General features: G+C 42.3%; 1 pseudogene; it reads left to right on the top strand.

Moving 5' to 3' along the window:
- Positions 1–10,163: 10,163 nt before the first annotated feature.
- On the top strand, positions 10,164–14,140 carry LOC112840220 (dehydrodolichyl diphosphate synthase complex subunit NUS1 pseudogene; annotated as a pseudogene).
- Positions 14,141–15,772: the final 1,632 nt, after the last annotated feature.

Here is a 15,772-nt window from a genome sequence, read left to right as displayed (position 1 = left end):
CTGAATTCTTCACACACACACAAAAAATGATGAAAGTCAGGAGACCTAAAGATAACAGAAGATGTCTTGTCTTCCTCAAATTGATATACTTCAGTCCTAATGTTTCTTATTTTTTTATAAAAGCCTGAAATAAGTCTCTAAATATTCTGTTTCAGATTTTTGCAAGCATGTTTGTGGATGGCATTGTTCTGAAATTTTTCATTTTTTGATGATCTTATCTGCAAGAGTTATCAAGTTCAAAAATAGCCTCCTTAGAAGTTCCTTCTTTTTTCTAGTTACTGAAATTGTTTCTATACAGTTGGTATCAGCCATTTGACACACATTCAGTGGAAATTTCTGTGTAACTGTATCTGGTTTTCTATGTACAGTTGGCTTTTAAACTATGATTCCATCTCTTTAATAGTCATGGGACAGTTGAAGTGTTCTGTGACTCTGTCACCCACACATCTTATACTTAATTCTCATTATCATTTAGTTCCAAGTATTTTCTATTTTCCATTGTAATTTATTCTCTGCTTTAGAGATATTTGGAAGTTTGCTTTTAAACTTGAATTGGAAGAATTAATGTTGTTAAAATGTTGATACTACCACATCCATAGATCAATGCTATTGCTAACAATATTCTAAGGGCAATTTTTACAGAAGTTAAAACACACACAAACACACAACCCTAAAACTTATGTGGAACACATAAGATCTCAGATAGCCAAAGCAAAATCCTGAGGAAGAACAAAGCAGGAGGCATCATAATTCCTGATCTCAAGCTATGCTGTAAATCTATAGTCATCAAACCAAAATGGTTTGGGCATAAAAACAGACAAATAGACAAGGGAACAGGATCAGGAGCCAGAAATAAACCCAAGCACATACAGGCAACTAATGTTTGATAAGAGAGCCAAGAATAAATACTCAGTAGAGAAAAGTCTCTTCAATAAATGGTGTTTGCCTAACTGGGTATTTGTATATAAAGGATTGAAACTAGACCTCTACCTCACACTGCTCACAAAACTAACTCAAAATGGATCAATTTAAATGTAAGACCTGAAACTGTGAAAATCCTAGAAAAGAACAGAGGAATAAAGCCCCTTGACATGGGTCTTGGTAATGAAATTTCGGATATGACACCTAAAGCACAAGCAACAAAAGCAAAAATAAACAAGTGGGGCTACATCAAACTAAAAAGCTTTTGCACAGCAAAGACCGTCAATGAAGTGAGTGGGGAAATCTTTGCAAGCCATGTATCTGCTAAGAGGGTAATATTCAAAATACATAAGGAACCCATACAACTCAATAGCAAAAAAATAAATAACCCAATTAAAAAGTGGTCAGAGGATCTGAATAGATCTTTCTCCAAAGAAGATATACAAAAGGCCAACAGTACCTGAAAAGATGCCCCACATCCCTAGTCATTAGGGAAATGACATCAAGACCACCATGAAATGTCACCTCACACCCGTGAGAATGGTCATCACCAAAGAGACAAGCAATAACAAGGGTTGGTGTGGTTATGGAGAAAAGGGATCTCTTGTAGACTTTCCAATGTATGGGATTTTCTTAGTCCTCCTTTTATTATTTATCGCTAAATTTATGTCTTGAAGTGAGAAAATGTATTTGATACTGATTGAAATATTTGAAGACTATTTTGGCTAAGTGTGTGATAAATTTGGGCAAATGTTCCTTGTGTGTCTGAAAGAATGATCTAAAAACTGGATAAAATGGTCTTTATATGTTTGTTGGATCAGTTGTGTTACTTGTGTTTTTTACACTTTCTGCAACATTGCTGAGTCTCGGTCTGCTTCATGTATTGATAGCTGAGAAAGATGTGGAAATTTCTTAACTATGATAGTGGATTTACCAGACTTTTATGGCAACCTATCAGTTTTTACTTTATATATTTTGAAGAAATATTTTAGGTGTCCATAAGCTCTAACATTAGAATCATTTTATCTTCCTGGCAAATTGCACTTTGTATCAATATGTGCTCACCTTCTTTTGTTTGCGAGTGATTATTTTTGCCTCAAAGTCCTGACCAGCAAGTCTTTGTTTGATTTAGTATTTTTCAGGTCTATCTCTTACCATCTTTTCAACTGTTCTGTATTCTGACTTAGATGTGCTTTTGAAAAAGAACGCATAGTGAGACTTTGTGTCTTTGAACCTGAAGAATCATTCCCTCTTACTGATTTTGATTATTGATTTGTTTGAATTCGTACATGTTGTCTTATTGGTGCTCATTAAACTGCCTTTTCTGTTTTTAGCTTTATCCTTTCTTGCTTCCTTTGGATTAACTGAATTGTTTGCTTTCCCCCTTGGTTACTCAGAGCTTGAATATTAAACACCCTATTTCTCTTCTTTTAGTGTTGATCTTAAAATATTTACATGACTTTTTAACTCTACAGGATCTAAAATTAATCATCATTTAAATCCTCCTCTGTGACACTAAGAGGACCTGAGATGGTTTAAGCTCCTCTGTTCCCCTCCCACCTTACGTTCCATTGCTGCCCGATGTTTAAGTTAGTTTTTCTCTGCAAAGCACACATTATCATTGTTTTCGCAGTCCACACGTGTTTCGATTTACCACAGACTTGCATTTTTAGCTTTCTTCCTTCTTTTATTTCATATTATTTTTGTGTATTTTTTCTCTACAAACCAAAGTGTACATCTATGCCAATTACATCTTTCTTTTAATCTCCGTGGACTGATGGACCCTTTGAAACTCCACACGTGGACCCTAGGTTAAGAGCCCCTGACCTGACTAAAAATCATCTTTAACATTATACTGTTTTGGTATCTTAAATTCAAATAAAAGGCTTTTTTCCCCCTGTGAATCTGTCATTTGCAGAAATAGGCAGTGAAAAATTCAGGGGGTAAATGAGGTTATTGTTCTCACAGCCCTAGTCCTTCAGAAGATTATCTCCCCAGGAAAACCCAGCAAAGGGACACCGAATTCTGCCACAGGGTCAGGTGAGCCCTGCCAAGAGCAGTCCTTTCCCACTCCTGCGCTTGGCCATTGGCAGGGACTGAGCATCAGTTTACGACAAAGTAATGGCTTCTGTGTGCTGACTTCTATACAATGTACACATGATCTTGTGGACCTAAACTTGTAGGACTGGAGACACGGCCTCCAGCAACAAGTAGACTCTTGGTTTAGCCTATTAGGTCATTCAAGCCCTCCTTTCTAGGAGGCTGGGATTCATGGCCCGTGCCAGTGCTGGGTCAGCAGAGGCTGTGTGCACCAAGATAGTGTAGAGACAGTAATGGGCAACTGGTGTAGTGTCCTGAGAGCTCTGAGACATCCTCCATCCAGTTTTCTACAGCAAGGGGCAACCTCGCAGCTGGTTTTATGATGGAGGAAAACTGGAGAAAGAACATGGGAAGGGAAGAAGCTCCAAGGAGGGAAGACTACAAGGTATAGGTGGAGTGTGGGGGTGCTGGAACGGATGTTTATGTGTCCATTCATTTATCTGTGGTCAAGTCAGTAAAGTGCTGACCCGACTATTGAGACTTTCATTCAATTAACAGTTCTGGAGAGAGCTGTGCGGTGCATGGAAAAAAAAAAACATGGGCTTGGAAATCACAGGAGCCTAGCTTCCGATGCCGGTTGTAGTCCTTGCTGGATTTCTGACACCTGAGGTGACATTTAGGACAATTCCATTTAACAGAGTCCTTCAAGAATCCTGGAGAAAGAAAGAAAAGGGGGGGGGTAGGGAGGAGCAGAATTCAAGTTAGATGTTAAAGGTTAAGCTACTCTTTCTCAAATAATATTTTCACCCAAACCTTAAACTATTACCAAACTGTGAGTGTTTCTTTATTCGTTTTTCCCCATATTTGCATGGATTTAGTATCCAGATGTCTTCACAGTATTTCCAGTCCAAGCCAGAAACCAGGAATAGGAAACATGTATGGGCAGAATCTTCTTGTGAAATAGGTGGCCTCCTTCTAGGTCGGAGACTGCGCGCACTTGAACTTAGCACGGAGCTCGGCGCGCTCCCTCCTCGCCGCCTCTCGGGCGCCGGGAGCCCCTGGCGCTCTGCTCCCGGTAACTGCTGTCCACCTGCTGCAGGCGGGCACCTGCTAGGTCAGGTGCCACATGTGCACTCTTCTCAGTAGAGTATTCCAGTTCCTTCCTTCTAGCTCCTCTGGCCGGGCTGAGACCAATGCTGTCCTGAGCCAGCCTTGTGCCCCCAGTGCTCTCTCCTCTTCACCCCAGTGCACAGCCTCCTGACCCCAGCATCTTCCCCCCGGAGGCTACGAGCACAGCCAGTGCCCGCAGCCAGCTCCTGCCTGTGGTTCGCCTGGGCCCCTCCCTGGCCTTCTTCCTTCTCCAGAAGACACACTCAGCCTCATACCCTATTACCCCAAATTCTACTTCCGAAGTAGAATAAAAGGGAAAAGAAAAGAAAACAAAAAAAGAGAAAAAGAACTCACGTTATTTTCTCACCTTTTTGTCTTGTTTATTTTTGGATCAAGAGATAGTGTCTGAAAAATATGGCAGGAATTCAGTATATATTTATAATATGAACGAACAAACAACATAAGGTAGGGGATGAAGTGAGTTGGCATGGTTGGCTTCGTTCCCCTGTGTCTTCCCAAAATATCAAAGCCAGAAAGCTCAAAGCGACTTTTTCCAGATTTCCTGGCAGCTGGAGTTATAGGTATGGTCTGGGTTCTACTAACCTGGATGCTCATATGAGATTTGCGCTTGAAACTGAGTGCAGTAGGGGCAGAGGCTCTGGCGTTCATTTTCCGACGTGAATCATGAGGCCATATAAAAACCATGCTCGGCAGCAGCCTGATTTGATGCCACAGTGCAGGTGGAGTCCCCATCCCTGGGAGAAGTTCCAGAAGCTCGAGCCAGAGCCTGCTTCCATTCTTTTCGATGATTTTGTAAGTCCCTCGGTACATCAGAATTGATCTATTTTTGCGTGAACCTTTGTCTGTGACCTAACTCTACTGTAGCATATTCTCGCTCGAGTGCATGACCTCTTCATCTGTCTTCACCCTTCCAAGGCAACTTTTCTGGGTACCTGCCTTAATAACTGGTCTGAAACATATTTGATCCTATTGCACTTTGAAAAAGAAACAGTCAGATCTTTCCATTCACTGGGCCAATGTTTATAGTCAGCATTTCTCTAGAGCCCAGTAGCTCGGTCTGAGGGCACCTGGGCGTGAATATGCACACGTCACCATTTCATTGCTCCAACCTGCATAAGGCAGGACCTTCTCCCCCATCAAAACTTCCTCTGGTCTCGGTGTCCTTTTCAGTTCAGCATATTAGCAAACTCCTGCAATCCTAGAGTTCATTGTGTTTTTTAAAACTGAGCACAGTGAGATGCCTTTTTGAATCCTTTTTCACTTGGATTATAAAATATGGTGGAGGGGGGAGCATATGAGGCATTAGATGCACTCAACAAACATATGCGTCTATGTAAAACAAAGACAAAAACAGAAAAAAACCCTCACAAACATTTAAATGTTTTTAAAAGGATTTTTGTACTCTATTTAAAAAACCCCCAAATAAAAGAAGGGGTCCATCAACATATATCTCGAAGTCCGTCCCAAAGTCATGTACCCCACAGCCATGCAGGCTGGTTGTCACCTTTTTCATTCAAGCATCGTCTGGGATGACTGGTACCCGAGTTCTTAAAATCAGACCTGTTCTGCTGAAGCCAGGACCCCGAAGCTTTGTATTTTGAATCGTCAGGCGCTTCTTCCGCCTGGTCACGAACAATCCTCTGTGTTCTCCCAGTAATGCTCTTTCTATAGTTGTCTCCTTCCTTCCATGTGGCTTGAGGACAGCACCTTCATGTGACCCTTGCTTTCCCCACGAGCTCCCTGGTTCTCGCCGAGATTGGGGTTTCTGGGTGCTTCCAAAGTAACCAGACTCTCCGAGGGGCTCTGCTGCTGCGTAATCCCCCTGGTTGTCGCACTGCATGCGCAGTCCTGCTCCAAGAATAAATAGAATACCTTTCTCTCTTCACCTGGGACATGATTTGTAACCAAAGCAAAGCGACCCTGCCCCAGGTCTCCGCATAGCCTCCTGACAAGGGCTGCCTTCTCTGGGTGCTCTGGTGCCTTCTGCCTTCCCTTGCCCCAGCCTGTGCTGTGGCCTGTTTCCTGCAGCCAAAAGTAGAGCCCCAAGATGAGATTAAATATTATCTCCGGCCCATCTCTCATTCCCAAACTCCAGCAAAGGAAAAGCCCTGCCTTCCAACTTCAATCACCACTGCTCATTGATTGGAGCACCTGCTTTGTGCGAGGCACCGATGATCCAGAGACGAACCCCATGCGGTCCTGACCCTTCAGGACTTGCTTCATCATCTTGGGGCTCTCGGAGCAGTCACCCTGAAGACGTGCTGCGCTGAATATTAGAACCAGGAGAATTCTTGTATCAGGCAGTGCCTGTCAGATTTGAGCCCCCAAAACAGAACCGAAGGAAACTGGGATGTTTCCTTTACCCTTTCTAGTAAATGAAGATATCCACTGGGGGGTGGTGCTGGGAATCCTTTTTTCTTTTCTGGTACCAAACCTGAAAAAAATAGATTTAAAATAGATTTAAAGTCACCCTTTCTTTCTTTCTTTCTTTCTTTCTGTCTGTCTTTATTTTTTATTATTTATTAATTTATTTTTGTAACCCTACCTTTTAAAGCAAGGAGTTAAAACACTGAAGTAACACAGAAGGTTGGATTGTCAGTTCAGACTCTCATGAATCAGAGACCTTATGCAAATTCAAGATTTAATAATAATTTCAAGGATCCAAGCAATCACAAGGCAGAGCCAAAGCAGAGGGAGGTCCAGGCAGGTCCCCAGGCTCTCTCTTACTGTGTAGAGATGCACGTTGCCCCAAAGTAAGAAAGCTCTAAGTTGTGTGTGCGGAGATCTTACTTACATAGAAAGCCGGTGTTTCAGTCAGTGGAATATCTCCATTTTACATCCAGATAGATATTTAGCTCCAATGACATTTCCAAGGATCCACGCCTGATAAATCCATGGATTGCAGGTTTATTTTCCATGAGCCATCCTAGAGAGATTGCATACATCCCGCTGCAAGTCTTCCATCGGTAGACTCTCCTGCAGGCACTGGTCATTGTTTTCCGGGAAGTCTGTCAGCTAGGTAACCTTCTTTCTTTCTTCGAGGCATCTTCCTAACCCCATCAAGGCAGAGAAGGAATGGAGGGTTGTTCCTTCTCATCCTCCTCCCGCCACATACAGGATTTCCGAATCAGGGGGCCAGGGCAGGTTGGGCCAGCACCTGCCCAGCCCCCACCTCCAGGACAGACAACAAAATGTTCAGCTCTGATGTCGTTGCCGAAGATGGGGAGCGAGTTCTTTTGGAAACAGAGAGTGTTACTGGAGCATCATTGTATTTCCCCTCCTTTCCTTTAGGAAAAGAGGTGCCCTCCTTTTCTCACAAGTCAAGTAATGGGACTTCATAGAATCATTCAAAGCTCACATGAAGTTTAGGAATTTGAAACTCATGCTCAGAAATGTCAAAAGTAAGAGGATCCTTGAAATTGGCACAAAGCGAGGAAGAGAGCTACACTCCCATTGGCAGAAGGAAGACCGGACTTGATTTGTCCCAAAGGAGACGTTACCCAGGCGGAGAAGATGATCCCGACAGAGGGATTCTGTGTGGGGTACTGGCTGAAGGTGGAGGCTGAGGGGCAGCTTGTGAGAAGGCATCATCCGCTGAGAACTTTAGGTATAAAGTCCTTAGTGGTCGTGGTTCTAAAAATCTGCCAAAAGCCTCCAAGAGAGAAGGACTTAGTATGTGACCCTCTGTCATGTGCGGAGGGTTCCAGATGCACAGCTTTCCAGTTAGATACGATCCTCTCCACCCCTTCCCTCTCCTGTCCCATCCTGCAGAGTTGGGGGTGGCTGGTGCGTGGACAGAACTGCAGGGGAAGAACAAATCTGAGGACAGAGATGACCATACTTTGTCTCCACGGAGTCAGGCACAAGGTGGGGGCAGAGGAGTTCACAATCGATGAGAATTTGAAGATAGGTATTAGAATGATCTGGATGTTAACACAGTGTGTGTTAGTAGCTAAATATGGTTAAAAGTGTTATGGGGACTGCCTCAGAATCCATCTAGAGGGAGAGGAGAAAGAGCGGGTTTAAAGCAAAAGCTGTGAAAAATAGTAAAGTTGCTGTCTGCTTGCATCTAAGTTTTAATTGTCCAGTCAATGGGTGGTACATGTGCACCCAAAAATCCTGGTTTCATCAGTACCTGTATTGAAGGGATATGTGTGTGTGTGTGTGTGTACTTGTGTGCATAATCTATGTATGCACATAAAGTTTCCTCATTTCTTCCTTTTGGTGTTAGGATTAATCAGTAATACACATCATGCTTGAGAAACTATAGAGTTCTTTAGGCCAGCAGGAATCTGGGAAAGAAGCAATATTTATTAATGTTCTGTGTAATTTATTTTCCACTTATAAGAAAATGATTCCTTAAATGAGAAAATAAACTAATCCTTGGTTAAAAGTCAGTGTTGGATAATCTAAGCTTTAGTTGAAACAAACAAACAAAAATAACACAAAGCCCAATGAGCACGGAGACCCTTCCTGATGCACGAGCATTATCTTTGCCAAGGGAGAGAAGAGTACATAAGATTCAGTCTGAAGACCATTTGCCCCAAATCCTCAGTCATCTCCAATAGAAATAAAATCCATGGTTTCTTTGATTCAAAAAAATGTGCTTCAAACAGGTTCACAAACACTCACTCCCCATTAATGCACAATTGATAAAAATGTTTAGGTTTAGGTTGGATTTTTAGTGGTCAGGTTCTCTCGGGCTCCGTGTTCTGTGAAGGAGCTTCCTCTCCCTGGACTCTGACCACACCGGGGTCTCTCCTGGTCATGTCACCTCTGTGTTGCTGTCTCTCTTCCTGTAAGTGTTCATAAAATGATCCCCCCTTCTGTAAGAAGAAACTGGAAAAACCTATTCAGAGAGTAATAAGAGAAGTTCTAACTATTTCTGCAGAAACTGGCCAAAGAAAAAAGCCCAAGTGATAGGTGTTAGGAAAACAACAACAACAAAACCATCTTTTTTTTTTCTTTTTTTTTGCTGAATCTTGAGATTGATGATTGATAAAGCACCGAGGGCTCTTGTTGTAGAAGGCTTGCAACGGGTTTATCTGTGAGACCTTCTGATGTCAATATCGACTAGTAAGCAAGGGGAGCAAATCCTGTGGATTAAGATACTGCTGATTTACTTTCTTAAAAACAATGAAGTATAAAAACAAAAACTTTAAACGTGTATCGATTTTTCAATCTGATGTTATTTTGAAAGTCAGAAAGAAAAGAGAAAGGATTAATGCAGCCTATTTATTTTTATCCAGTAGTTCCTACAACATAGAATTTCATTTTTAATATATTGAACAACGTAGACAGAAAGAATGTTGATATAATTGATGGTTAGTTTCCTAGTTTCCCTAGTTTTTCAGACTATTTTTGTAATGATTAACATCTCTTAATCATAAAATCCATAATTTGGACATTCCACAGCAGAAACTTCCATAGGGACTTACCACCCGACAATCATCTAAATATGCTTCCTCAGATACAGACTAGGGAAACAACACTGAGAAAGTATCATGCGAACTTTTGGTCTCTGGTTAATGCTGAAGCAAATGTGATTGAAGCAGGTTATAATATGTAATCACATATTGGCTGGACAGATGCTTAAATAGAACGTCACATCCAAAGTTCCCGGCTTGATTCATGACTCAAATTTAACAAGGATTCCCCAGAGAAAAATAAGTTTTGTAATGTTATCATCTCTTTGTCTATCATATACATTGGAGCTTTCTTAAGAAGTGGAAAATGTTTGAATGACTGTTAAATAGTCACTGATGTTTCCCCGAAGTAGAACGTCGGCTAGAGGAGAATGCAGTCACGGTCGAGATGGAAATCCACTTTCACTCGTTCCCGGTGTGCGTGCCTCCGCTTGCTGATGGCACTGCGTTCGACACTGCCGCCCCCACGAAGAGGCACCCCAACTATCCTGACCCTTCTGTGGACTCTGATGGGGAAGCACTCTAGATTCTTCCCCTCATGCCCAAAGACACTAAAATCCTTCTCATGGTTTCTCTTCCAAAAACGCTTACATGAATGTTGGATTTTGAGGAAAGATCAGTGTTTGGAAAAGTAGAGAAGTGCACATGAATCGGACTACGGCCAACGACTCCGGTATGTGGAAGCGAGGAGGTGACCAGCATGAACCCCTTGCAGTCCCACCCCTCCACTTAGATGAGCTGTGGGGTACGCACCGGACGTGCCTGCATGCATTCACCAAGTACCCATGCTTCTCTGTCTGTCTGTGCATTTACATATGCGTGGATCTCTACATGTGCCTTACAGAATTAATGAACTCATGTTTTATCCAGTGGTTGTTAAACATTTGCTTTGCAGCAACCAGGACTCTGTTACTACAACACCCAGAAAACCATAGGCCAGGGCTTTGATCACCGGAGTCCTGCGTATGTGAACCAGAGAGTCAATGTTTCCAGGGAAGGAGCATTCATATGCTCTTTTGGCATGATGTCTTGAGTGTCCATTGCGTGCCAGATCCTGACTGAGGCCCATTGTGTGGAAGGGGACAGGCTGCAGAGAAGACCCCACAAGCCTGTTGGGAATCATCATCAAACACAGAGTCACTGGAGGGAGGCACTGAGCCCCCTGGCCACCCCATCAGAACACATCAGAATTAAAGCTTACAGCAGTTCACAAGGACAGGGCTGAAATATTGTCCTCATCATCCCTGACAAGAGGGTGTTCAACAATCTGCGCACCAAGCGTGATCAGTGGTCCAACCTAAATCTGTTCTTGTATATTCATCCTGGGGTTGTGATTTTTCACTTTTAAGCGTTTGGTAAATTCACTTTGTATACCAGTGTCATAAAATTACCTCCAAGCAAATTCCTGAGCCTGCCGCAAGCCTGGAGGAGAGAATATCCCATGTTACCAGTTGTACATAAATCCACAGGGCTCTAAACCTCATCATCCCCGGTCTGGTCCTGAAGCAGAGACAGAATCCCCCTCTTCATCGGGTCTACATTGATCCTGAATCTTGGTAGAGAGGAAGGAGGAGGTTAACCCATCGACTTCCTAAAAAAGAATGGTCATATGGAGTCGTTGCCTAATAGGGCAGATCAATAAAGTGCTGGTGTGGATGGTGCTAATAATAGTTTACAGATGCTCTGAAGCCCGGAGTCATCATCATTAATTTCACTGCACATGCGTGTAGGCAGAATAATAGGATTCAGACAGGCCTCTGAGGGGAAGATCTATCATATTGATCAAAAGCAGCAGGAGGAAAGATGGGCTTTCGGGCCTCGTGTCTGACAGTGTTATGATGTGGTGAAAGGCGATCCATAGGGCCCTCCTGGCAGACTGGACTGCCCAGTGCTTGGAATACAGCCTCCCATGATGACCTCCTTCACTCTCAAGGCTGCCTTCAGCTTGATGCTTGGCGTCAAGTCCCCTGCACCCTCTTCAGCCCTGAGGGTGGCCTTCTGCTTGACTCTTGAGAGCCACATCCCTCTTTTCTACTTTATGTGAATATGTGGAACCTTACTCTGTTCTTGGAGCTCAGGTGCCTGAAGTTTGTCAGCACATTTAATGTCCATTCCTTCTAAAAATGAGGCTTTGCCCTTCGTGTCTGTCAGTCCTATTTCCCTGTGCTTGGAAGCCGGCCTCTGAACCCAGCCATGTGGCTGGGCTCCTGCCCCAAATCTGTCACACCTGCCAGCCTGCGTGTGCTTCCCAGGACCTGATGCTGGTTCCCCAACACCGCATCCTGGCCTCTGGTGTGGGGACTACCATTGCTTCAAGTTGGAACATAGAAACTAATTGTTTACCAGGTATCACTTGTGGTTTAGAGCTAATCTCACCAGATGCCAAATTCTGCCTAGTGGTCTGGATGGCTGCTCAGCTTCTGAAAAATAGGAAGTTTCATCACCCTTTGGCACCTTTCAGTCTACGTGGTGGAGTGAACTGGGCCAAACCCCATCCTGTCATGGAATATGGTTAGCCATGTAGGAGACGCAAATTGTCCTTGATGTGGAGAAGGGCCATTAATAACAGCAACTTTTCAGCAAAAACTTAGTACAATAATTAGTTCAGTGAGTATCTTTTTTTGGCTCCTACACCCTAAGTGTTGGAATCAGAGCAACAACAACAAAAAACAAGATTCCCACTCTCATGGAACTTATATTTTTAAGTGCGCATGCACACATGCGTTGTGTGTGTGTGTGTGTGTGTGTGTGTGTGTGTTGCCCTTTTTGGAAAGAGGGGACAGACATTAAAAACCATCATCAGGTGATAAATAGCTCAGTGAAGAAAATGTGAAGGGGTAAAGTGATAGAGCCACCTCACAGACTCTCTGTAGAGGTGGCATTTGAAGTAGACTTTTGAAGTAACATAAAAGAGCCAGTCATTGGATGATCAAATAGAACATGTTTCCAGAGGGAGGGCTGGGGGAAGGTCCAAAAACAGGAATGATCCTAAACATCTGAGCCTTCGTGTGGCTGGAGATAGTGTGTAGGAAAAGAAGGAGCTGGGATGAGACTGGAGGCTTTGCCAGAGGCTGGGTCTTCAGGGGCTTTATGAATCTTTAATTTGAATACAATGGGAAGACAGTTGAGTATTTTAAGGAGGTGAGCCACTTAGAATCTGAGTTACATTTTAAAAGGAGAACACCACTTCTAAAGGAGAGGGATTTATAGGAAGCCCTGGGAGGCCATTGCGAGATTAGTTAGGAAGCTCCTGGCAGAGTTAAGTAGGAGGGGTGGAGGTTTGGACGAGGCTACATACGTGCAAGTGAAGAAAAGATGAGGAAGAATCTGTTGGATTTACAGGACTTGACGTGGGAATCAAAAACCTTAGATTTTTTGTCATGAGCCAAAGGGCTGATAGTGATGCCATTTTCCAAGGATGAAGACTGAAAGGGAAAAACATGTTGGAAGGAGAAAAGTGTAGTGTGCTGTTTTTGGCTGTGTGAATTTGAGTTGCCTCTTAGACATGATGTAAATCTGACAAATAGGCAGTGTGGCATATGGATCTGAAGGTGGGAGATGTCAGGGTTGGAAATGGAGAGCTGGGAGCTGGGAAATTATATTTGGTCTTTGATCCGGTTCCTAAATCCCTTGGAATTTCCTGGGTGATAGACAGGTCTTGTTTTCTCTAATGAGGTGATTCCTCGTGGGCCCCTGGATAGTTTCTGCATGGGAGTTGGTCATCAGAAATATGAAGCCAGGGGGCTGCCAAGGCAGGAGGAAGATGGCGGCGGGGGCGAGGTATTTTCAAAAGAAATAATTCCAGATTGATGGATGAAATTTTAAGACAACAGTAGGAATTTTGGGCTTAGATTGTTCGAAATACTCACCAGAGTTTGCAAATAGTAATGACAAAGATGATCAAGTTTTAAATTGCCAATCGGCAGTGAAGGTGCTCTCCCCAGAAGATGGAAAAGCAGATATTGTGAGAGCTGCTCAGGACTTTTGCCAATTAGTAGCCCAGCAGCAAAAGAGATCCACAGATTTGGATTTAGACATCTTCGACAGTTTACTTAGGTCAACTGGTTTTCCTGATCCTGATTTAGTATTGAAGTTTGGTCCTGTGGACAGCACGTTAGGCTTTCTTCCCTGGCACATCAGATTGACTGAGATTATCTCTTTGCCTTCCCACCTGAACATCAGTTATGAGGACTTTTTCTCTGCCCTTCGTCAATATGCAGCCTGTGAACAGCGTCTGGGAAAGTAGTGATCCCTGGTTGTGTAATTTGATTTCAGGCTTTTGGAGAAAAGGACCCAAGTGACTCTGATGTTTACAAAGCACCTATGAAACCCTGTACACACCTAGTTCATAATCCTCATAATTTATCAACAAACACAAAAAAGTGTCTTACTTGAGAGTAAGAGTATGTGTGAGTATGAGTGCGTGTGCACACGTGTGTGTGTGTGTGTATGTGTGTAAATAAATTTATAAATGGGGGAAGTATTGGAGAAGGAAAGACGTAGACCTGCAGTTTGAGCAAATAGCAGCAGTGTTTTAGGAGCTGAAATTTCAGATTTAAAGGTTTCAGCCTCCACTACTTCCCTGTTTTTGTGGGGAGCGGGGGGGTGACTAGAGCTATTTGGTTGTTGTTTTGGGGGTAGGGGAATAATTTTTGTTCAGTCTTTCCTAGTGACCAAACTTAATTTTTAAGAATAATATGTTGACTTATTAAATGGAACCGTTTTGAGTTTGAGGGATCTCCAGAGGAATGGAGGTCTGTGTTGGTCACATGTTAAAAGCTTGCTCAGCTTTGGAGCAGAGGGCATACCTGTTTTTGGATATCCGTCCATCTTCATCTCATTGTAGTTGAACAATGTGACTTGCGAGTGTTGCTCTGGTGTCTGTTCTGGGTTGTGAAGATCATCTAAAAAAGAACTCACTACATTCAAACGTAGAATTTAAAAAATTTAAATACTGTATTAGTCAAGAAAAGGTGAAAAAGTTATAATCTTAAAAGTAAAGTTGGAAGATTTCCTAAAATAGGAAAGAAAGTGATTTCCTTTTTTATTCGGTGAGCAGTGTGTACCGAAAGTTGGTTTAAAAAATATTTCCATTAACTATTTTTATTTAAAATAAGCATTTGTACAATAAAAAAATTTAAAAAAATAATAAAAAAAAAATAAAATAAGCATTTGAGGGAAGTCACCAAGGCAGCTCTTTTCTTCAAAAGTAGTAACCTGTTCCTCTTTGGAATAGCACATTTTGGGCCATGTTAGTACCCAGGATTTTTACTCATTTTACTCAGTAAATCCTGATGGTGACTTTGCCTAAAAGATCTTTAAGTAAGATGGAGGCCTGTGTAGGTAATAAAATATTACCAAAGTCTACAAAAGTAATTTAAATTAATTTTACATGTTCTCTTTCATGACAGAGAATTGCTCTGGTTCTGTTATTTTTTAAATGAATAAGTGATTTTTTGGTATGTGTTTAATATTTCTTCCCTCACTGCTGATCCTTGGACAGAAACCATTCTTTATATTTGATGGACCGTTTTCAGAAAAATCTTAAGTGTACAATAGTTGTCTAAAACTGGAGTAGCTTAAATACTAGGTCTCAGAAGTCTGAAAAATAGCAAAGAAGACTGGATTTGGAAAGCAAGGTCTGAAGTTGCTTGTCGTATTCTGAAGCTATGAAGAATAAAATGTTTCCACTTTGGATTACAAAACCCCATTTATGATTTTAAAAATTACACTTGAAATAAAATGATTAAACTAAAAAAAAAGAAATATGAAGCATAGGTAGTCTTGGAATTTTCAGATTTCTAGATCTGAAGTTTCTAGATCTCACCCCATGTACTCTTCGTCTGTCTGCTCATCTGTACCCTTTATCACATCCCTTATTATATAATAAGCTGGTAAACAGAAGTAAGTGTTTCCCTGAGTTCTGTGAACTGTTCTAGCAAACAGTCAAACCCAAGGGGGGGTCATGGAAACCCCAATTTATAGCCTGTCAGTCAAAAGTACAAAGGACACCCTGGGACTTTGGTGTCTGAAGTGGGGGTCGGAGGCCATCCTATGGGACTGAGCTCTGAATCTGTGGGATCTGAGGCTCTCTCTAAATGGATAGTGTCAAAGTTGAGTTAAATTCTAGGTCATCTAGTTGGTGCCTGAGAATTGGTTAATGAGTAGAAAACCCACCCATCAGCGGTCAGAAGTATTGTCAGTGTGTGAGAGGAAAAACACAGGAGCATGGTTTCCTTCATGGGGCCATCTGC

Source organism: Callorhinus ursinus, unplaced genomic scaffold, assembly GCF_003265705.2.
Source record: "Callorhinus ursinus isolate GAN/ISIS: 27379988/994484 unplaced genomic scaffold, GSC_fseal_2.0 scaffold19, whole genome shotgun sequence".
Taxonomy (NCBI): Eukaryota; Metazoa; Chordata; class Mammalia; order Carnivora; family Otariidae; genus Callorhinus; species Callorhinus ursinus.
Note: the sequence above shows the minus strand (reverse complement) of the source record. Positions and strands in the feature narration are given on the sequence as shown.